Here is a 25,346-nt window from a genome sequence, read left to right on the forward strand (position 1 = left end):
TCTCAATGCTCAATTCTCTCAATGCTGATGGCCAACCCTGCTGCAGCTGTCCTGAGGATCTTTCCTCAGGGTGATTTTTTGGCAATGGCACACATGCTTCCCTTTCTAGGCTGAGGCCTTAATGGCCAAAGGTGTAGTTGGCTGGGCGGTGCCGCCTGTTCTGCAGGGCACTCATGAAGGGCTCAGGGATGGGCATCAGGTTGCGGCCCATGTAGCGGTAAGCCTGGTCTTCAGACATAAGTGACGGGATGGAGCTTGCGCAGTGTTTGACCCCCAGGATGGGCGCACACTCTCCACACTGATGGAGACATAAAGGGAGCAGTGATTGAGCCCACACCTCTTCATCTTCCCCCTTATGGTGTTAAACTGTCACTTCCCCAGGAGGTCATCGTTCCACCTGTTGTCCTGATCCCACATCTCGAACTTGACTGGCTGGGACATGGAGAGTTCCACTGTGTCAAATCTGATCTGCCGGCCCCAGATAACAGGGGTCTCTTCCCTTTGTTTGCGGTAGAAAAACTTCACATAGGCGTCAGTTTTGGAGTTATAGTCACCCCACAGCCCTGTTGCTCTCTCCACAATCACCACCTGCTTGGCCAGGCCTGGTTTGCTGGGGCAGCAGTCTGCATCAATGCCAGTTTGCCTGTGACACTTGAACAGACAGGGGTTGGTCGAATCACTGCTACTTTGCACTGGTTGGAGCAGGAGCGGGAGAGTGCGTTCTTCATGATGTAGTCAAGCACGGCTTTCTGCAGGCTTTACTGAGCGATGTTGTTTCCCCTAACCAGCAAAGTGCAGAGGCTTCAGGGAGTAGGAGATGATATCTGGGTGGGTCTTCAGGGAATCCATCTACTTCTTGAACGCGGCAGACCCTTCAGGTGAGAACAGGAGGTCATGGACACTTGAGAGACCCCCGATCACCTCCGTCTTGCAAACTGAAAAGGTGCTGTTGAAGGTCTTGACCCATTCCAGCTTCCTGCTGGTCTTTCTGCAGAATTCTGACATGGCATTGGCGGTCACGCCCTTGATGGTGGCCGTGGCCTCAACACTCAGACAGTCATTGATGTCATGAACAGTCAGCCCCTTCATGGCTGCCTGAAAGTTGCGCATGGCTGTGATGCTCTGCAGAGTTCAGAATCTTGAAGAATTCAGAGTTCAGGGGAGGTTTGTCTTTCAGGCGGAAACTGTAGTGAGTGAGAGGGAGAGAAAAAGAGATATATGCAAAGTGAAACATGTTATTACTCTGCTTGGCTATCAGATTTTTCTCTTTCTCTATGTCTAGTGCTTTATACAGATTTCATTCAGTTCTCTCTCTTGCCTTCTCTCAGGTCATTGTTAAACGACTTTTTTATTCTTGTAACCCCTCATTGCTCTCTCTCTCTCTCTCTCTCTCTCTCTAATTAAAGTGTTAAGGTACTGTAGTATCCAGTTAATCAGTCTGTACTGTATCCTCCACTCTTCTTTCTCACCTGTAATACTTGCAGTGGACATCCTGGCTGACAAAGCTGTACTGGTCAGATCTGGACTTTTCCATGGCAAACCTGGCTGATTTAGAGTGGGTACCTGCCATGTAGAAGCCGCTCACCCCCACCAGACCCAGACCCACTTTTCAGCCAGCACTGGCACTATCGGTGCAGTCCTTCAGCACTGACTCACTGACTCAGAGAGCCCATGACTGGAACACTGAATGGGCCTGACTGAATGATGGGGGCCTCTGGATGAGAGAGAGTGTGTGAAGGGTGAATTATTTAAATGATTATTGGCAGAATTCCATTGTGTAATTATTGCTTTAGTAGGGGGCATAGGAGTGCTACAATGTATAGATTTTGATAAACAGTAACATCTTGGTATTTTGATAGTTTATCTTTCACATTTGAGGATAATACAAGTTATGCTTTCATCTGAAATAAATTATTAAATATTTTATATCACAAAATCAATAACAAATCGACTCATCATCTTTCATTGTGTGTCCCATGGGACAATTGTTTCAGAACATTCCGCTGAAAAAGTCAAAAACCAAAATGCTGCATTTTTCAAGTTTCTTTTGTGATGTTTTTAACAAAGAAACTTGAACTTCTAAACAATCTTATTTTTCTTTTTGTGAGAAATATTTCAGAAAACATTTTGAAGAAGAAATGTGATGTAAAATTTCACAATGCACCACAGAGGAACACGTGGAGAAAGCTGTGGCTTAATGCTTCCTGTTTGGTGATGCCGAGCATTTCACTCTGCAGAACAGAAGGAAACTCAGTTTTGTGGGACATCATTACTATTCATGGTTCTCAAAATTGGGTGCACGAATATACCTTTGTGGAGGTGCAAGAAGCATAAATACAGCCTTGTATTATAGGTCAGCTTTATTAAAATCTTTGGCAAACTGACACTGCTGACAGTTATTTTTTGTGACAGAAGGAGCTTACTGTGAACCCTCAAGTTAACTACTGTTAGTTATAAGATTAATAATAATAATACATTTTATTTAAAAGCACCTCTCAGGATACCCAAGAAGACTACAAAAACTCGGAGCCATACATAATAAACAATCATAAAATATATATGGAAGAGCATATAAGAGGTATAAGTGTGAGTCTGTGTGTGTGAATTTGTGAATTTGTGTATGTTTGTGTACATATTAGTGATATACAATGAAGTGATTTTTGTGTATGATTGAAGAGAAAAAAAAATGTAATGTTTGAATCACAGGTGGGTCAGATGCTTCTCTTGAAACCAGCCTATCTCTCCAGGTGGCATGTGCTTCTACCCTGTTAGATCTCTGTCTGTCAGTCGCATGGATGTCACATAGATCTGCAATAGATGTGCCAATCCCTTTCACATCCACTTATCTGTGCAAAATGGTGTCTTCTTTTGGAGAGATAATAATGGAGAGAAAAAGAAAAGGTGGGGCAGAAAAGATAAGAGATAAACAGCCACAGTCTCTCGAGGCAAATGCAGCGAAATGTTCACAAATAACACACGTTCCATAGGCTGGTGGCTGGTAGGGAAAGCAAGCAACGGGATGCCAATAATCAGCCAACTCAACCTGAAGAAGATGGCATGGTGGCAGGTCAAGAACAGCAGGTACAAGTAGAGTTTACATTAGAATTTACATTAGTCTTGGCTGCACCTCATCCATAATAATGCTCTTGTTGTGACTTTATACATGTCATGGCCTCTTGTGCCTTATTGCTTTTATAAAACTGCTACACTTTTTGAGATCTAGTCAGCTATATATAGCTATGCTAAGCTCTACTAGCAAATTGACTAACCATCCTGGGTTACTAAAAATTGGTATTAGCTTATCTTTATTTATTGACCATGGTAACTTTTTGGAGTTAATTCTTCTGCTCAGCAAAAATGATGTGTGCCTGCAAGAACATGTGAATGACTGCATAACAGAAAGCAAGAAGCTGCATGAATCTGGGGGGAGTGGAGGAAGAGGATCCCTTGTTACTTTGCTCTCAAGACAGACTGTCAATGCAGTTATTGATACTATCCGCCTCAAAATATAGGAAACCATTGCAAGTCAAGTCAGGGAAGCAGGGATGTTTTCTGTCAAGATAGACACAACACAAGACATAACCTCCAAGGACCAGTGCTCAGTCATCCTGAGATAAATCACAGATATGGTCCATGAGAGGCTGATAGCTGTGGTTGAGTGCAAGTCATCAATGGAGAGTCATTGGGAAACCTACTGAAACAGATTCTGGAAAAAGTTAACATTGATTTTAATAAATGTGTCGGTAATGCAACTGATGGAGCTGCAAACATGTAGGGGTAATACCAAAACCAGCTGTACTGTCAGCACAGTCTCCCAACCAAGTGCATGTCTGGTGTTATGTACACATACTAAATCTGGTGTTGGCAGACACTTCAGAAGTTATCAAGTTCAACACTTTTTTCACTATTAAATGATGTTGCAGTATTCATTCGTGAATCATACAAATGCATAAATATAGGAGAAACAAGGTGGTGGGCCAAGGAACAGGCTCTGAAGAAAGTATCTGAGACTTTTGGCAATCCAATACATGCATTGCTCATTGAACGGGTTCTCACATTAATTAAGATTGAAGATACCAGTATGAAGCCCACTGTGTGAGTGAAAGCAAAAGGTTACACAGAGGCTTTGCTCAAATATAAGACCATACTCACTGCTCAAATATTCTTGTGTATATTTAAGCAGACATCACCCCTCTCCAAGTTCCTTCAGACAAGTGGCATGGACCTCCTAACTGCTCAACTGAAAAAGTGTGTAAGGGATCTTGACAGTGTTAAGAGAGCAGTTGACAAGTGTGTGGAGTGGGCTAATGAGATGCTTTTGTGAGGTTGAGGTCCAGGCCGCCCTCCCTAAAAAACATCTCAGGAAGAAGAAAGCCCTGCTGGGGGAGTTAGCAGAGGATGAGCCCTTACCAGGTCCAGACTCAGAGTACAAGAGAAAGGCACACAACGTGATTCTGGACACTGTCACAGAAGGCATTCATCATAGTTTTGAAGCTAATGGAGCACTGTGAAAGCATGTGAAAGGTGTTTCTCCATTGCAAAGTTTGTCAAGAATAGACTGGAATGGCTCATGCTAATGTCTACAGTGAAAGATACTGATGGCTCTAGACAGTGATGGAGTTATTGACAGGGTTGTGGAGAAGAGTGCACTACTGCGACATCTGCTGGCAACATAAGGTAGGACAGTCTTGTTTCCTTTGGATTTTAGGAGAAGTAGTTGACTGTATTTTGAAATATAATTAGGGGTTCTGAATGAGAGTGAGAGAGAGAGAAATATCTAATCATAACTCCTGTATTATATTAGTTCAATATGTACTGTACAATTTTAGGACATATGACATACTAGCATTTAATGATATGCAACTGTACAGTTGTCAAATGTTTGCAGACCCCAGTGTAGTGACATGTATATGCATGTAAACCCTTGAAGTGGTTTATTTGAACGTTTATATTACTCCTTTTTACATCTTTTGAACATTACATAATCCTGTATTTTGACTGATTATTTCATGTCTTATGGGTGGGGGTGTTATGCCCCCTGGTCATTTTTGCCTTGAGGTGATTGGTGTGGGTGGAGTTCCTGGTGCACTACGCCTGATGATGATGCACGTGATCTCCATACTACTATTACTATTGCCCTTCACCCCAGTCGGGGTATGGGCCGCCAACCACAGATCTCCAGAGTCCTCTGTCCTGGGCCATTGTCTCTAGCTGGTTCCAGGTGTAGCCCATTTTTGTGGTGTCAGCCTGAAGGTCACGCCGCACGTGACCTCACTGGACCTATAAAGTCTCCAAGTTCTTGGACTAAAGGAAGCTCCCTCAAACACACTTGGTCTGTGTGTAGAGTGTTTATTTTCGTTTGCTTTGTTTGGAGTTTTTCTTTTGTTTGTCTTCCCTTTAAAAACATGTCTTTCCTTTTCAGCTTCCCATGGCAGGGTGATGAGTAATGTAACCCCTTTATATGTTGCTTGGTGTGTTTCTTTTACTCCCCTTCCACCCTGCCATAGCATTGCATAGAACATCTTGTTAGATAGAGGGAATGCCTTTATTATACTTTATTACACCTCAGTGAAATCAGTGAAGAGGCCGGGCCTCAACTCAACTAGCAAACCTGAGCAGAGCGCCAGTGCTGACATGCTAATGCTGCGGCGCTTTAACAATGCTAATTGAGTTCAAATGCGAATGCCATATAACACAATATAATGATACATTAATAGTTTAAACTCAAGATGTATTTATGGCACATAAATATATAGCTAAAGCTAAATTGCATTTCCCATTGCATTTTATTTCCCCAAATGAGACCCAAAAACATTATCTAGGCTAAACATTGAATACTGTGGTCTGAATTATTTTAAAGAAAATAACGTGAGTGATGCACAAGCAGAGGTTCGGAGCCGGCGCCTCAACAGCGCCCCTGTACAGGGCTGTGGCCCACAGCTGCAGTTCTTAGCGTTGACCCAGCCCTGCCCGGGCATGGTGTACTGATGTACTATATTGGCATATAATAATATACGAAGTCGGCTATATGCTACATACAACATAATTGTATTATAACTACATATTAATATAGTATTGCATTGCAATTCCAGTTGGGTAATAATTCCTGTAGAGCAGGGGTTCCCAATGTCTGCTGATGGAGGGCCAATTTCCAGAGGTTGCATGGGATGGGGGGGTTGCAGTAGAAAATGAACCACCGTTGAAAATTAAATGTCCCAAATCATACCTTTTTATTTCCTATACTTTTCTATTAGGGAACATTTATGAACCTTAATTGCCGTTTTATTATTTCCCCCCAAATTACATGTGCAATGTGTAAAAAAAATTAAGTGTAAAAATCTAGTAAAGGTTCAGAAAAGGGGTGGTTGAAGGTTGGCTTTGAGAGCCCGAAACATCCACAAGGGCTGCATTGGGAACCCCTGCTGTAGAGCTTTCAATATATTCACAGTTATTTAAAAGTATTTTATAAAACCTTTCAACCGACAATTTGTACACTGGTTCTTATTTGAATTATGTTTTTTGATAGCTGTGGTGTCAATTTTACCGGTGTACACCCGAGCATTATTAATAACTTACGTTTTTGACTGGCAAAATGTAACTATTTGATATGTAAAACAAAACTATTTGCGGTTATGAATCGTTATGAGTAGTTCTGTAACAAAAGTAGTCAATACATGTGTTGCCCTTAGTATGTCCATAGTAAGTCTATAGCTTATATTTTGTAAGTCGCCTTGGTAAGGGCATCTGCTAATAAATAAATTATAAAATAATAAGATCTGGAGTAGCTACTAAGGTAGTCCTGTACTTAGTCTCCTCTAGATGGCAGCAGCAGTGATTTGGAGACCTTGTTTATTCCGCAGCTGGGGACTGACGTCAGCCGCCGGGTTCGATGCAATGGTATTAAACCTGTGGACTAGTTTAGTACGGAGCTGCATACTAACCACGGGATCATCTCCAGTTAGTACGCAGCTTTCAGTTCGATGCAATTGAGCCAATGTGTCTAGCACCTACAGTGCTGTGTGGTCGCTATATTCAAGAAATGTTACCCAGAAAGTAAGTTTAATTTTATCTTTTGAAAATACAGTGTTAACAGTCCTTCTAACAAAGCTAATGGATGATTTATTTATTTTACTTAAGCTTTGCGATTTAATTCAGTTCATATCTGGTTGTCCTAATGTTAAGTTAATTTTTTAATTTCTTCCATTTAATTAGGCTGAATTTGATTAAAGATAGTGTCACAGCACAGCTGCTGCTCACTGATGAGGTGCTCATGTGCCGCAGCTGTATTTTCGCTCCCTTGCAAACAGGCTGCGGGCAATGAGCACCGTGGCGACTGTGACATCAGCGGCAGCTGTGCTCTGTCTATGTCATCCCTGTCCTTTGTCTTGTTTCCCCTTTTTTGTGTTTTTATTTTTGACCCAGTGTGAACCCCAATAAAGTCCGGACACTGCCGGAATCTGAGACTCTCTTTCTCCCAGTCTTTTGTGTCCGACTTTTATTGGTACAATAACTGGATATCAAGCCTTTGTCTTACATTTGCTAGGAGTTAACGTTCCCTGAACCGTGTTATTAAGATGTAATTCTAATTAAGAGAAGCTGTGTAAAAACCTTATTAATCACAGTTGTTTGTTCTCCTCTGATACCTTTTAACTTCGGAAAAATAATAATAAATAAGCCCCCACATCTGGAATGGATCCCACAACACCAGGCTCACAACTCTGTTCCTTATCCAGAGATTGAAAAATGAAGTGTGAAACCTGCATTAAGTAGGGAATGGGTAAAACCTGGAACACGGGAAAGATATGCAAAGATGTACAAAAGTGAAAAATACTTATTCTGGGCTTTCAGAAACCTGTGTTTTAATTGAAAATATTGTATTACATAGTGCAACATACATTTTCTACAATATGTTAAACTGACCAAAATGTGTAAAAGTAACAGTGGCATTAAGATACAATAGTGCTACAATATTTTCATGCTGGAGCACTGTTTGTGAAACTGGGATTACACAGCCAAACTGGTGTCCCCCATGTCACAATGTTGTATTTTAAAGTGCATTGTGAGCGTTCCAAGGTTGACTTTCTCTCATTTAAAAGAATAGCTCCAAAATAATTTCTGGCCCAATTGATAGTAGAACAGGTCCCCTTCTAAAGTACAGTAGTGTTATGTTGGGGCACTATTTGTGGAACTGGGAATAGACCCCCAAACTGGTGTCCCCCATGTCACAAGGTTGTATTTGTACATGCAAAGTGAGCATTCCAAGGCTGGATTTCTAATATTTAAAAGAATTGACCCAGAATAATTTGTTTTCCAATTCAAAGTAGAAAGGATTCCCTTTTAAAGTACAGTGTTTTACCGGGACACCCTTTGTGAAACTGGGAATAGACACCCGAAATAGTTTACACAATGTGTCTGTTTGATCAATTAATAAGGAGTATTAGTATTCCAAGGCGTAATTTGGATGTTAATAATTCCCTTTTATACCTACATTTCAGTTTAATACAGCTCTGTACAGTCTTTTCCAACTTCACAATAACCTTCTCCTCATCTAGTTTGTGGCCAGGGGAGTCTTCTGCCTACTTTCATGGGTATGTTACTTGAAACTACCTTGTTATAACGAAGCACTGCCATGGAGGGGAACTCAGGTGTGGAGAGAAAGGTAGTCAGGAACAGGCTGGGGTCAATACCGGCAAACAGTGAAGTCCAGGACAATCCAGAAGTCGTGGTTGATAAGGCAAGCAGAGGGTCAATGATCAGGCTGGTAGGGAGAAACCAGATAATTCTGGAATTGGTGGTCAGAGTACAAGACAGATCATTAACGGTGAATCACTAACAATGGCAAATACTGAGAAGTGCAACTCGACAGAAAACAAGACTTATATTTGAATGGAAGTCAGAGAGGGGTTTATATGTGTAGCAGAGGGGAGCAGATGGCAGTGAAAGCGAGTGCTGGTCCAATGGGAGTTTGAGGATGATAGAGCAAGTGCACATGGTGCCAAGGAATGTAAAGTGGCTGATTGCTGGGGAATGTGAGGGTTTAGTTTTCGGGTGATGAGGACCTCTGTTGGTGATCTTGTGAATTGTGGGATGGTATGATGAAACCATGACAATTGTAGAGGTAGAGGCAGAGGACCTCCCATGCATTTTAAGACACAAAACTGTGGCTTAGAGGACAACAGTGTGGGTGTGAAATACCAGTTCCACTAATAGTTGCCCAGGATAACAATATTTTACTTTAGGGAGCAGAAATGGATTTGGGGACTTTCTTGTAAATATTAGAAAACAACCTTCGGAATGCTCACATTGCAATATAAGACACTAAATTGTGGCATGCAGTAAACCACTTTGGGTGCCATTTTCCCAGTTCCACAAACTGCTCCCCAGCATGAAACTACTTTACTTAAAAAGGGGAGCCTTTCCTATCAATAGTTTGGGGACTTTGCCAGCCTTAATATAACACATTCTGAGTTTTTTCAAGGACAACACAACTTTGTGTTAAAATGTACCAGACTACAACACAGGAATGTGCATTTGTAATACAATACTTGGTATATTTAACACATGAATGTGTTTTGCCCACACAGAATTGTATTAAAACAACAAAGTTGTGCTGTCCTTCGACAAACTCAGAATGTGTTAAATTAGTTCTAAGAGTGTAGTAGTATTTTTTGTCTGATCATCTCGCATAGAACTGTATATTAAAATTAATAAAGATGACAGTGTTCAACTGAAAAGGTGGAATAAAAAACATCTGCAGCATAAAAACTAAATAAATCAAACTGTCCATATATTGTAGCAGCCCGTGCTTGGAGAAATGTGTATGTTTTGTGACGACTTTGTGGGCAAAGGTGTCTGCTAAGGGCAAAAGCATGACAGGGCTCTACGCTTACTTTTCTCCTTAGGAACAATATTTAGGGGCACACTAAACAAAATAGTGGCACATCATCAAAAGTGATTAATATTGAATGCAATCTACAGCAATCTATAATTTTGGCACATTGGACATCATTGTTATATATAGGGTTGATGTCCACCTTGTTTTTATGGTTGAGTGCGATCAGAGGATGAAACTTGAACAGAAATTCCTCTTTAGCAATTAAGTAAATGTTAAGTAAAAAATCAGTATCCCACATTGTGATGATGTGGGTAATGCGTAGATTGAGGTCAAAGCTTGAGATGGTGGCTGCTATGAGCTTAACCTGAAGTGTTCCATTTCTGCCGAAATCGCTTTAGAGGTTTTAACCTGGGGAGCAAAAAATATGCACTGTGTCACTTTATAGATGCGGATATTGATCTTTTTAAATATCTCCAATTCAGAGGAACTGAATTTTTTATGACTAGACTATTATTTTGTTGTTTTCTACTGCATTCATTTTCTTGTGTGGAGTGCTGCACTGTTTGTAATAAAAAGACACTTCGTACATTAACAAAAGATTTATTGTACTGCTTTTATTCCATCCACCTTGCCTTTTGATCTGTCTACCCTTTTCTCACACACATAAAACCGTTTTTTGGCTGTGGGCTATTGACAGCGCAAAGCAATCGTTCGTAGGTTTCTGATGTTGTAAGAAATATAAACTACTGCAAATAATTATCTACACAGTACTCACAAATACAATGGAATTGTAAAGGAATGTACAAAATTGTGTTTGGTAAAATTGTCATCTAATCAAATTAGATCCAAGTACAACTTATAGTTGAATGGTCATTTGTGGCGAGTCTCAGAAGGATAAGAATCAATATTTTCATACTGTAGACTCATGAGATGTATGTGTGTACCAAGTAAAGAAAGGACATTGAGCATATCAGCATCTGGCCAAATAACTCATGAAATAATATTCAATTGTATCAGTATTTACATGTTATAAAGGTTTTTTAAGAAACATGACACTCACAAGTTCAATTCGCGGTCATCACAGTCTGTTGAAAGATTGCAGTGATGGAATATAGTTTGGAGTTGGGCATGCATGTATTATTACAATGTATCCAAAGTGACATATATAATCAATTAATTTAGTATTGTTAAATTTTTGAATTTAGTTATAAATACAAAAAACCTTCGTAAGCATATACAGTTGTTGTACACGGCTTCTTCTTGGCAACTGCTGGTAAAGTAGGCGACCAGCACACAATCCGAAGAGACGTCTTTCCAGTCTTTTTTCGGTTAATGTTGTGCAGCATGTATTGTGGAAAGAGACCTGGTTTTTAATCTGCATTTCTTGTTAAACCCCATGCCCCATTCTAGGGAATTTGAAAAGCTATCGGGAGTGAAGTGATGATCCCCACAAATCACAGAACAATTTTACTTTGTTACTGTCACAGCTAAGGGTGGCCAATGTAGTTGGTAAGCTGCCGTTTTAATGCGGTTGTAATTCTTAATGCACTTGTAGAACTGGTGCTAACTTAGTTATTTAATTTTGTAGGTAATACGACCAAGTGTGGTGTGCGAATGACTATATGAGGCGAAGTGCTGCTATACTGTTTGCTAAGCGCTCCGTTTCAATGTATACATGTACAGCTTGTTTTCGCATTTTAAGGTGTAAGCATTTAGATTTATATCTACTTCCTATTTATAATGGTACGTTAAATTGTATTTATTGTTATGGACCTTGACAATCATTGTGTTTGTAGGTTTAAATAGTTATATTGCAAGGCATTGTTATATGAAGTACTTGAAGTGGATTTTAACGGTTATAACACAAGGAGGTTTGATAAATATAAATAAGAAATGTGTATGGTTAACTGACTGCGTGTATGTGTACATGTAGGTATTTTTATTTAATGGTATTGGATTTGCTATATCTTGCTATTTTCACATTATATGCTGCTAGTTTGCCAGTTTTGCACATTGTCGGTTACCTTCTTTCATCAGATTGTATTGTATCGCATGGCTGACACTTGTAGTGTCCGTCTGTTTTAAGTCTTTTAATTGATGGAATAAAAGTTGTAATCTTGCTTAACCTGGTCTCTGCCTGCCATATATTTGTGACCCTACTCTGGGCTACACATAGGCAGAAACAGATGTATAACGACAGCAAGTATTCATCCAATCACTATAATCCTTTGTTCTGGGTGAAAAATTCGCTTGTGACCAAACAGTATCAGCTAAAATAACGGTCTATCCTCCTTCTTATAGTTGCTGTTGTAGCAGCTCTCCTCAGGCGAGTGGAAACATTTTTAGGGAAGCTATACACGGGGGAATACAATGTGAATCTTCTTCCAGTTTCATGCACAGAAAAACACCCCACATCAACACAGCCTCCAGGTTAGGAAGACCTGTATGTAAACGCTATGTTCCTGTTCAATGTCTTTCCCCAGCAGATTGAGCCCAAGGGAGAGAGAGGGGAGATCGGCAGGAAATCAACCCGACAGCCTGGCGTCTTAAGCTTCTCTGTACTTCCACACTCCGTGGAAATAACGAAACCGAAAGTGCACTGACTGCAGCCTCTGGCAGAGTCCGTCCCTCTCTGCATTGCACCACATCTGTCTTTCTGCCCTTCCGTGCTGTGGTGATCCTGCTGCCCGGCTCTGCCACCTCCCCTCCTCTCCGCCTGTAATTCCCCCTCCGAGCCGGCTCGCCTACTGTCCCGTTTCCAATGCGGGGAGATCTGTCTTCGTATCCGAGTCTCTGGTTTTATCCTCTCGCAGGGCAGGGTGATTGAGTGAGGACGGTGGTGATGGGATGCAGGAGGACCCAGGTGGGTTGTGTGGTGGTGATTCGCTCAAAGAAAAACACATTATAATAAGGCACATGTGCAAGCAATCATAACAATAACAGTTAATAAAAAATTAAACAATAAGGTGAAGGATATATGAAACACAAAATAAAGGCAATATAATTACCAAAACAAAACACACACAACCGTATTGAATAAAGTGAAAGTGAAAAATAAATGTAATAGTGAATAAAGAGCTCATTAACAGCTTCCTTGAAACTATATTTTCTTTACTTTTCACTTATTATTTGACACTGATTGCTTATTTTGCTAATTGTTATTACGTGTGTTTATTGATTTCTATGTCATTGATTGTTTCACTTTTTGGTTGATTATTCACCTGTGTTTTCCTAATTACTTGCCTGAGTTCTAGTTGCCCCTGATGCGGCACACATGCCTTGCCCAACCCACCACTGTTTCAACATCTGCTCACACTTGTGACTCATTGCGCTCCCTGTGCTTTAAACTCTTTAAACTTGTCTGCACTCATCTGAATTTACAATCCAGGATGTAAGACCCCATATATTGTATACACCATACACTTTTGTTAGGTATTTAGACTAATGGTAACCGTGTCTAACCGCACCTCGGCAACCACTCTAGGACTGCACTTCACGGCAACCGGACTCTCGGTAAAAGTCCAGTCCAGTCCAATCCGTTTTTTGGTCCCAGTCCACCACTTGTGTAAATTATAATTTGTAAAATGTATTATGCATTGAACTGTACTGTATTTTTGCACTTTGTATTGCTCTTATATTTTGTATGTCTGCTAAGAAATAGTAAGGAGAATGCCTTGCTTCGGCTGGTTGTTCACTGAGCTCCTAAAATGGAGAAAAGAAAACTGAAACTATGCAAGAGACAAAACGCACAATCGCACATTGCAAGGGACGAGGATAAAGAAGTGCTGGGGAGCACTATCATTATTAGGGAATGTACTGATGTATATTATCATTTGTTGTCATCAATACATTACTTCTTTATTTTTAGCATTTTTTTCTACACATATTTCCATGTATAGCGCCGGTCGGCCTCCGGTCCATGCACCAATCACAGTTTTAAACCTGGGCCAGTAGGAAATAATTGAATAATTGAATAATAATTGAACCGAAAAAAGACTTTTGAAACGGCAGCACCACAGTGACATCTGCTGGCTACATACAGGTCAATGCAACTGACACACGCAAAAAGTTGCAGTGATTCAGTGGCTCAGAAGACCGTTACCGACTATATCCATTGGATACTAACTTAGGTAGAATTAAATAACTACTTTTAATACTATATTTTGTATTTGTATACTAATTAAAATGAAACCTACTATAATTCTCATTTGTTACTTTCATACTTCAAATTGCTAAATATTCAACTTCTAAATAAATAAGTGCACATATACTTAATGGCAAGCTGAATAAGAAGCAAACTTCAGCCTGGCGTATAAAATCTTGTTATCGCAATTTAAATATAGTATTTCGCATTCACACAACCTTATTTATACTCGCAAATGTGAGTAAAATGCTTGCACTGTAGAGCCCTGAATTAAATGCAATCTGTTTTGTTCACTAGTATTTTGTTTTAAACCTACAGAGTACCTTCTGTGCTGCATCTGCTGGAATAATCTAGAATAATCTGGTCTCCGCTGACTTCCCTTGCAACTAACACTGAAAGCACCAGTCTTTCATGCTGCTGACCAAAACTCACACCATAGCAAGTGAAGAAACCAGGGTTATGATTAATATTAACTGAAATCATTGGTCTTAACATTGGCATTAAAAATACTGGTCAACAATATATGGCTTTGCTGACTTCTTCTTTTCTCAGGGTTAGTTTGTGGTTTTTCTGTTTACCAAAGATAATGGATGCTTCTCTGTTTTTCTTCTTTCTTACATAAAACCAACATGTACCATCCGTTTCTGTGATGGGAGTTGCCCAACGGCCATGATGCTCAGCTCATGATTCAAAAGTATACAACCTGTGACAAATGTGTAAGCTTTTGAGACTGATGATTGGATTGCTCCTATGTCGCTCTCCCGAGCTTGTAAGAAAGATTCTATTCGCATTACTTGTCCATGACTTCTCCACTTCATTAAAGAAAGGTTCTTCAGCAAACGGAAGCACATATATACATGCACTCACACACACCCATACAAACCCTCTCTCACACACTCATATATAGGCTACAAACACAGTGTTCCAGCAGTGCTGTGAGCCCATGCTGTTTACAGTGCAGGGTGATCCTGGTGTTTCTGAGCCCCAGGAATGCAGTGCTGCTCCTGCAGTGCCACAGGGTAGCCAGGGTCTCACTGCACCTGAGCTCTGAGCAGCCCAGCCCAGCTCAGCTCTTCATGCTTTACTCATCTTGCCTCATTTCTGGCCTAATGCAGTGCTCTCCCTCCCTGGACCTGCAAAAGCCTCATTCAATAGGCTGTCATCAGGCTTCAGACCCCTGCTGTACTGTAGCTCTGGTCCTGGAGACCCTGCTGTGCTATACTGTGCTGTTCTGTATGTCTCCAGGACCGGGATCTCTTAGCCTAACTGCACCAGTGCCCTCCGTTATTTTGTAAACTAATGGATTATATTGTGGTGTTCTGTACTGTTTTACTGTATTGTATTGTACCATACTGTACTATATATCATAGTTTTATAATGAGCTGTACTTTGCTTCTAAATGCTGTACTGCATTGTACTATAATACATTCCATTACACTGTGCTGTGCTGTGCTGTACTGTACTGGGTCCGTGTTGTATTGTTTGCAGGCTAGGCTGTGCTGTATTGGGTCTGTGCTCTGCTGTGTCCCTCAGGAAGTGAAATACAAGAAGCTGTAGGATTCCTTGTCAGAGACAGCATCACACACCTCATCATGCACTCACGCACATACACTTTCATACTCTCAGACAGAGATTGCATAAGAACCACAGATATTCTTCTCTTGTAAAGTGCGTCTCCAAAAGATCAAGAAGTGTAGGGATGTTAACCATTAGTTTTAGGGAACTGGTGCTCAGTTTTTTCATTAATTCAGCCTCTCAAAAGTTGAAATCAGGAAGAATAATTAGGGTCATTCATTATATTTAAATAATGGACACTTGATCTAAAATACAATGCACAGTAAAACTGACACTACTAGGATTTCGTGGTAAATATGAAATCAAGTAAATATGTACATGTTTTTTCTTTTCAATCACTGATTTAAATCTAGTATTATTTATTTATTAGCAGATGCCCTTTTCCAAGGCAACTTACAAAATATAAGAGCAATACAAAATGCAATTACAGTGCAGTTCAGGGAATAATACATTTTATAAATTCCAATTTACACAAGTGTATAAGAGATATACAGTAAAAAATATATAAGGTCTTACATCCTAGATTGTAAAAGCTGATAAGAGCAGACAAGATGTTAAGTCACAGTCAAGGGCCGAGGGAAAGGGAGCATAGGGGAAATTAAAATAAACAATATGAGTACTAGTTTTGCAAAAGCAAGAAGTATTACAAAACCTTGTATAAGTGCAATCTTACAGGAGAGTAAATTACTAAATTACAAGTACTGTCTGAAAAGATGCGTCTTGAGTAATTGCCGGAAGTAGGTCAAGGACTCTGCTGTTTTGACTTCGGTGAGAAGGTCGTTTCATCATTTAGGGTTCAGGGATGAGAAGGAGCGGCTCTGTAGGAAGGAGAGTGGAGAGGAGGCAGAGTTAGTCTTCTGGCACTGGAGGAGCGCAGTGGTCTGGAGGGGGATGTATGACAATGAGTGTCTGAAGGTATCTTGGTGCAGTGTGGTCAAGACAGCGGTAGTTGAGGGTCAATGTCTTGAACTGAATGCATGCCGGTATCGGGAGCCAGTGGTGGGAGCGGAGCAGTGGAGTAGCGTGTGTGAATCGGGGCAGAGAGACACCAGACGAGCTGCAGAGTTATGGATGAGCTGGAGCAGCGGGTAGTGGATGCAGGCAGGCCGGCCAGGAGGGAGTTGCAGTAGTCCAGGCGGGAGAGGACCAGCGACTGGACGAGCAGCTGGGTCGAGTAGTAGGTGAGGAAGGGTCGGATTCGGCGTATGTATCTATACATTCAATATCAATAACTTTACATAGTCTTTCAAGAAAACATTTAATCTCTTCATCTCCCTCTGTCTCTCTGTATCCTTCTCGTCTTTCTTATTTCACCCTCCCCCTCTCTCTCCCTTTCTCTCCGTCTCTCTGGTTCTCATGCAAATTAAAAAAAAAAAATGCTTTATTGGCATGACTAATTGACATCAGTGTTGCCAAAGGATTGACACACTGGTCCAGTGCTCTGGAACAGGGCAGTGGGGAACAATATATACAACAGTGATACATTTTAGACTAATTTTAGATTAATATGTATTTACAGCCATTTGACATAAGTTGTAGCTGTATACTGTATGTCACAGTACAGATAGTGTCATGGCCCCCGAGTGCTCAGTCTGCCCATCGCTGTTAGCCTATTAGAAAAAGCAAAGGCCCTAGTACTGATCCCTGTGGAACTCCACTAACAACCACACTCCAGGTAGAAGCAACTCCTCTAATCGACACCCTCTGTTTCCTATACATCAACCAGTTCATAATCCATCTACTTACATTACCCTGAATGCCTACAGCTCCCAATTTGAGGATCAGTCTTTGGTGTGGAACCTTATCAAAAGCTTTTTGAAAATCTAAGTATATCATATCATATGCTTTCACATGATCTACAGCTGCAGTTGCATGTTCAAAGAACTCTAATAGATTAGTAAAACATGATCTGCCTCATCTAAACCCATGTTGACTACCTCCAAGAATATGGTTTTCATTAAGATGCTCCTCTATTTTCTGTCGAATCATTTTTTCCAACATTTTACAGGTAATGCTGGTGAGACTGATTGGTCTGTAATTTCCTGGTTCAGTTTTGTCCCTTTTCTTGTGGATTGGTCTGACATTTGCTGTCTTCCTGTCAGTTGGCACATCAGCTGTTCTAAGTGTGTTTTGGAATATTTTATAAATTATTTCCCTCTTTTCTTTAAGTACTGTAGGAAATATACCATCTGGCCCAGGTGATTTGTTTGATTTTAATCCTGCTAGTCCCTTTAGTACCTCCTCCTCATTTATCCTGATCTCTCTTAGGGTTTGACTGGACTGATTGTTAACCTGTGGCATGTTATCTGTTTTGACCATGTGTAGACCATGCAGTTTGTACAGGTCCCATCTATCCCATAAGAAAGACCAATGCCCCATAAATCTAAAGCCCTCTTCCCTACACCAAGATTTCAAGATTAAGAGATGTTGAACTTTCTAATCTCTGCCTGTCTCCCTGGCCTGGCACGTGGTACCAGAAGTATTTTGGAGAAAACTACCGTGGAGGTTCTGCTCTTTGTCTTGCAGAACCTCTGCCCTACCTTTTCCTATGTCATTGGTTCCAATGTGTACCATGACCAGTGGATTCCCCCCGGCTTTGGCCAGTAGCCCGTCTACTAGTTTAGGGAGATCTGCAACCTGAGCACCAGGCAGGCAAGATACCATGTGGGTCTCCTTATCACTAGAACACACTGTGTGATCTACACCGAGTCTCCTACTATAACTACCTCCCTGTTCTAGGGGCTTGGGCACCATGGTGCTATGGTGCTCAACTGCCCCCTCATCACCCTCTGAGCTGTCACTGTCCAACTCGGTGTCCAGCAGTTGGAGCCTGTTGGGCATTTCTAGCTCTTGGGGTACCTCTAGGGGTTGTGCATGCCCGTTTTTGTGGTTACGACCTACTGTAACCCAGCAGTTCTCTACATTTTCCAGCTCTAAGGTTTCAACTCTCCTAGGTTTTGGCGTGCACACCATCTCTGTAATGGGCTGCTTGACTAATTCTTCCAGATCACTAATACAGTGCAGATCAACAAGTTGAGCCTCAAGATCACAGACCTTGATCTCTAGGACTTCAACATGCTGACAACGTTCACAGATTAAATCTTGGATGAGTTCATCCAGGAAGGCAATCATTCTGCAAACATGACACTGTAGTGGCCACATGCTTCTAAATTTTGGAAGTTGTTTCATTTAATTTTTTTTGGTCTCTTGGTTTCTGTCCCCTACTACAAACTACAGACAAAATTAACTTAAATTAAGGCAAAGTTAAAACAAACTCAGGAATGCCAAGTATGAAACTAGGAACACAACAAGATGGCTGCTTCTCACCTGTACTATCCTGTGTCTGTCTATGGCAAATTGTAAATCCTAATCTGAACAATTTGCAGATTATATTTTTCACTTTGACATTATGGATATTTTCTGTGTTGATCAGTAGCAAAAACTCCTGATTAAATCCATTCTAATTTCATGTTGTAACAATGAAATGTGGAACAGTCCAAGGGAGTGAATACTTTTGAGAGCCACTGTATGTCATTAAAAATGTTATCAGCGTACGATTTCCCCTAACCTCCCCCCATCATCGTCATCAAATTGCCCACCCCTCTTCGGTTGACGTTGTTCCAATCAGAATTTGGTTGAAATGAAAGCATTTGAAGATAGTAAAAACTGAGGAGTTAAAATCGACTTATTTTTGCAAGTGGTTTATGAGAGATTATATAATCACTAAGATTATATAATCACTTCTTTGATTGAGTGAGAGTGTGATGGTGTCATAGATTACAATGAATAAAATTACAATTTTAAAATAATGTATTATGTACTAATAGCTGGAGTGAGAACTTATCCTATTTTATAACCCCCAACACACAACAATACCTATGAAGTTACATATTCGGTTAATTCCAGAAAACTGGACTTAATATCTGGGAGAGTTTAATGGAGGAGGGAGAGAGTGGAGCAGCTCCATGACCTCAGCTCCGTCTTCAGCACTGCCAGCTCCAGCTCCGCTCCGGAGCACAACTAACAAAAACTGTACAGCTCTGCTCCAGCTCTGGGTCCTAGTTCACATACCAAAACCAATACATCTGTATTGAAAATACAAATGAAGCAAATCATGGCTGTATATGAGACAAGCTGTGTGATCAATATGAATCCCATGAAAGTCACGTCAAAGAGAGTAAGAATTGTCTTAAGTTGTTCGTGTTAATAAAGGCTTCTCTGATTAAGTGCTTAGTGGGCCAGCCCTACCTCTCTCACTGAGCTGGGGACGGCAGCAGCACTGTGTCGCACTCAGAGCGATGCTGCAGTAGACGGCCAGTTTCAGTGTGAGCCTGTGTGGGTATCAAGGCCATTTCCTCCCCGGCTGTAACTGCAGCAGCCTGGGCTCTGAAGAAGCAGCAAAGCTGGCTTCCCTTCTCAGAGCACTGAATCATAAAGCAGCACAAGCTGCAGCTCATAGAGACTAAAAAGGTTTTAAATATCAATGTTGAACTGTTTTCTTGAAAGACTATTTAAAGCTATTGATATAAAATGTATAGATTTAAATCAGTGATTGGAAAACAAATATTGACATATTTACCATGAAATTCCAGTTGTATTTAAGATCAAGTGTCCATTATAGAAATATCATGATTGACCCACATTATTTTTCCCGATTTAAACTTTTAAGAGGCTGAATTAATGCAAGAAATGTAAATTACTGTTGGCTTATCTGCGGAGCACCAGTTCCCCAAAAGTAATTACAGCTGGTTAACACCCCTACATTTCTTAATCTTTTTGAGCCACACTTTACACTAAAATAATATCTGTGGTTCTTATGTGATCTTTCTCTGTGAGGATATGAAATTGTGTGTGTGTGCAAGTGCATGATGCTGTATGTGAGAGTGTGGGAGTGTGTGCATGTTACAATGCATGCATGGCTGGATGGATGCTGTACAATGTCTACAGATTACATTTGCTATAAACCTTCTCCCACATCTGCAGCTGAGCCACTCTGTCTCTGACAGGGAATCCTGCAACTCGTATTTCACTTCCTGAGGGACACAGCGGAGCACAGACCCAATACAGCACAGCGTAATGTACTGCATTGTACTATAATACATTGCAGTACAGTATAGTGCATATAACAGCAAAGTACAGCACAGTATAAAACAATATGCTATAGTACAATAGAATATAGTAAAACAGTACAGAACACCACAACATAATCCATTAGATTACAAAATAACCGAGTACACTGGTGCAGTGAGGATAAGGGATCCCTGGTCCTGGAGACCTACAGAACAGCACAATACTGCACAGTAAAACAGGGTCTCCAGCCCTGGTCCTGGTTCTGGAGAGTTACAGTACAGCAGGGGCCTGCAGCCCCATTACAACCTGATGAATGAGGCTCTTGCAGACCCAGGGAGGGAAAGCACTGAATTAGGTCAGAAATGAGAGGAGGTGAGTAAGAGTGAGGAGCTGGGCTGGGCTGCGTGTGTGTATGTTTCTCCTCTTGCTATGGTGCGAGTTTGCTCAGCAGCATGAAAGACTGGTGTTTTCGGTGTTAGTGGGATGGGAAGTAAAAAAAAGTTTACACCCCATACATTGAATGTAGAAGTGGAATGGATACATATTTAGTTTGGACAGGCAAAATAATATTCTTTTGGAAATTGTATCCAGTCTGCCACACCTTAAATTTCCCGAAGGTATAGACAACAAATATATGCCTAATTTTCTAGAATCTAGTGGGTAATCAAAAAATGCTTGCTGATTTATGAATTCCTTGAACACAATGTATCTCTTCCCATTAACCAATCAGATGCTTTGAACAATAACAACCCTCTTTCCAACTGAAATACAGTTGTCTTAATGCATAATACAAAAAAAAAAAAAAAAAAAAAAAACTGAACTCTTCAAGAGGGTTGCCTAATTCTTCTGATAAGGGCCCCTCACTATGATTCTTTTTATATTCATCATTAGCATGGTCAGGTCTACGTTGCATTAATTTTAAATTTCTGATAATCTTGGGACAACCTGTGATAATGGAAACTAGGGCTTCCGCAGCAGCTTCTTTAGCTTACCTAAATAATTTTCAAAAACAAAAGCAGAAAACAAATCTAAATGCCCATATCTTTTAACATCTTCAGCTAGATATACCAAACCATGAATATTGTAAACCACAATTTCCTGCCCATACATTTCACAATAATGTTTGATAAATAAAACTAGCAGACTGTGAGCATAGTCAAAATAACTCAAAGACAGCGTAGAGCTGCTAAAAATTAAAATGGCAACGAACAACAGCATGAAGTTCTTCTGTACACCACAGAATCCAACTGGTTCAGTGTATAAAAAAACTGTCAAAATTCAGTAGCTTTCCAGTAGTGCTTTTCTGCAACAGGTCTTGGATTTCTTGCAAATTCAGGTGGAATGTTTGGTCTGAAAATCATTAGCTTGTCAGATAAGCACCTAATTAAAAATCCTGAAAGTTTAAGTGAACCTTTCATCCACAAATTTAGTAAGCAACGTATCACACCACTTTTGATAGATACTGACCACTGCAGACCGGGAACACAACACAAGAGCTGCAGTTTTGGAGATGCTCTGACCCAGTCGTCTAGCCATCACAATGTGGCCCTTGTCAAATTCGCTCAGATCCTTACGCTGCCCATTTTTCCTGCTTCTAACACATCAACTTTGAGGACAAAATGTCCACTTGCTGCCTAATATATCCCACCCACTGACAGGTGCCCTGATAACGAGATTATCAGTGTTATTCACTTCACCTGTCAGTGGACATAATGTTATGGCTGATCGGTGTATATTGAACAATGTAATGGTGTGCTAGCAGTATCAAATTTACCATTTACATAAAGGAATGTAATTATAGTAATGGTTAAACTTACGAAATTATACTTATTTTCCAGTAAAAAGATGATCTAATGTATTGCGGCTCAAAGACGTAAGAAAAGGGGGAGTTGACGATCTTGTTCAAATACAGGATCTTTGGCGCCGACACCCTCGCCTAGCAATCTAGTAGTGATATTTAGCTTGAGCAGTTCGACTTAAATGCCATACAATTACTTAACTTATGATTCCGATAAACTACGTTCCCCACCCAATAAGATGTAACCCATGCAGACAATTCATAAATTCATCATTAGTATAATTTTCACAAACACACTGGCTTACACAACGTTTTTAAGTGACGGAAAAGGGGGAATACACATGACGCTCGTTAAAAATATTATATATATATACACACACACACACACACACACACACACACACATACACACATACACACATACACACATACACACATACACACACACACACACACACACACACACACACACACACCAGCGTTGCCAGTGTCGGGCCGATTCCGCGGGCTGTGAATCAGTTCAGTCGTTTCGAATCTTCGTTTCCCCCAACATCACTAATTATTCCAAAGCGATACAAACACAAAACCCCAAATACATACACAGTCTAAACTGCACCCCCCAATCCCACGCAATACACAGCACGCACCCTACAATGGACAGTTCAGTCCAAGGCAGTCTGCGTCCCAATCGGTCTCCTCTTCACAGCCAGTGCTGAAGAGACGCGGGTCTCAGACACAACTCGCACAAACTACAGACGAGTCCGCTGTTCTCACGCTCAGCCCGAGTCCTGTGCGCGTCTGTCCCCCGCGGCCCGGCTCAGCCTCCAGAGGGCCCCGCACTGCAGAGGGACCCCGTCTCGCCAGCACGTCTTTATCCTCGTCCCTTGCGTGTGCGATTGTTCGTTTAGTCTCCACCAAACCCCCCTTCTGCACCCCACAGCTGTCCCGCACTGTCCATCTCTCCGCTTCCTCGTCCCCTTCTCTGCTGGACTGAACCATCTCTCTGTGCCTGTGTTTCTGGCTCTGTTGCTCCGAGTTCAGTTTCAAGCACAGGGAGCGCAATGAGTCACAAGTGTGAGCAGATGTTGAAACAGTGGTGGGTTGGGCAAGGCATGTGTGCCGCATCAGGGGCAACTAGAACTCAGGCAAGTAATTAGGAAAACACAGGTGAATAATCAACCAAAAAGTGAAACAATCAATGACATATAAATCAATAAACACACGTAATAACAATTAGGAAATCAGTGTCACACAAACAATACGTTAAAAATAAAGACAATATAACAAAGTTAAATTGTTGTGATTTGTGGGGATCATCACGTCTTTACCGATAGCTTCTCAAATGCCCTAGAAGTCACAATGCAGATTGAAAACCAGATCTGTACCCACAATACAGGCTGTACAAAATGAACAGAAAAAAAGACTTGGAAGAAGTCTCTTCGGATTGATACACAAACATACATCGTATGACTACAGTATGAAAATGATTCCTCTCCTTCTGAGACCCACCACAAACAAACATTCAAATATAAGGTTTTAATATTTAACTCGTCTGATTACATGACATTTTTACCAATAACAATTGTTTTGTACATTCCCTTACAATTTCAGTGTATTATTATTTGTGAGTACTGTATAGAAAATTATTTACAGTCATTTATATTGCTTGCATCAGAAACACCCGAACAGTCTGTCAGAAGCCCCTTGCCAAAAACAGGTTTTCTATGTAGGATATTGATTTTAAGTTACTTCATTGCTAAAGAGTAAATTCCGTTCACGAAGTTTCATCCTCTGATCGCACTCCACCATAAAAACAACGTGGACATCAACCCTACATATAACAATGATGTCCGACGTGCCGAAATGATAGGTCAGATTGATGTAGATTGCATTCAATACTAATCACTTATAATGATGTGCCACTATTTTAGTATTCCTCTAAATATTGGGCTGGGACCTAAATTGATAAATGTACACCTTTGCCCAATGCGACAGTCCTTACGAGACATACACATTTGCCTTTTGCTGCAGATCGTTTTATTCCACATTTTCAGTTGAACCCACGACTCCACTGTCACCTTTATACTGCCTATTATTATTATTATTATTATTATTATTATTATTATTATTATTATTATTATTATTATTATTAATATATAGTTCTCCCTGTGATGATCACGGACAAAAAAATACTACTAATAATACTAATAATGATATAGTATAATGTTCGTAGTATCACAACCACTACTTGACATAAAATAATATAATAAAGAAACAAACTACAGGTGGGACATTCTCTACTTGCTAATTCTTCCCATGCCTTCAGAATCTACACCCCCTAACCATCCTCATTCTCTCGACTTCTCCTTATATAGAGTTGAATCTCATTCTGAGGAGGGCTGTGTGTTGACTGGCAGGTGTCAGTGCTCTGTGGTTTGCATACAGACCTTTTTAAACAGCGCACTGAGCTGAGAGCTCACACAGTCTGTGCGGCTGGTCAATAGCACCTGTTCACAGTTAGTACTGTACCTAGGTGCCCTAGTCTAAAGAGTATCAGGCCAAAAGTTAAGGTGACATTATTATTATTATTATTATTATTATTATTATTATTATTATTATTATTATTATTATTATTATTATTCCTGCATGCTCTTCACTAGCATCATTATTCTATAAAGATTGTATAATCTGTTCAGTAAATGTGATGATTTGGGAAATGTCTTGAGAAATGGGAAAGGTTCATATTTAAGTAAATAAACGAACAAACAGAACACATCCTTTAAATAACGCAGTGGTTTGTATAAAAAAATAAAATAAAAACAGAACAGCTTGTATGATAGGTTAGTATGGTTACTATAAAAATAAATACATTTTAAACAAAAGGACAGATCCTAAAAAATATACTATGGTTACTACAAGGTAGT

The 25,346-nt window shown here is 40.4% G+C and overlaps 1 pseudogene; it reads right to left on the reverse strand.

Annotated features, from left to right (window-relative positions):
• Nucleotides 1–369: 369 nt before the first annotated feature.
• LOC136767318 (perforin-1-like) lies at nt 370–849 on the reverse strand (annotated as a pseudogene).
• Nucleotides 850–25,346: the final 24,497 nt, after the last annotated feature.

This window comes from Amia ocellicauda, chromosome 14, assembly GCF_036373705.1.
Source record: "Amia ocellicauda isolate fAmiCal2 chromosome 14, fAmiCal2.hap1, whole genome shotgun sequence".
Classification (NCBI taxonomy): domain Eukaryota; kingdom Metazoa; phylum Chordata; class Actinopteri; order Amiiformes; family Amiidae; genus Amia; species Amia ocellicauda.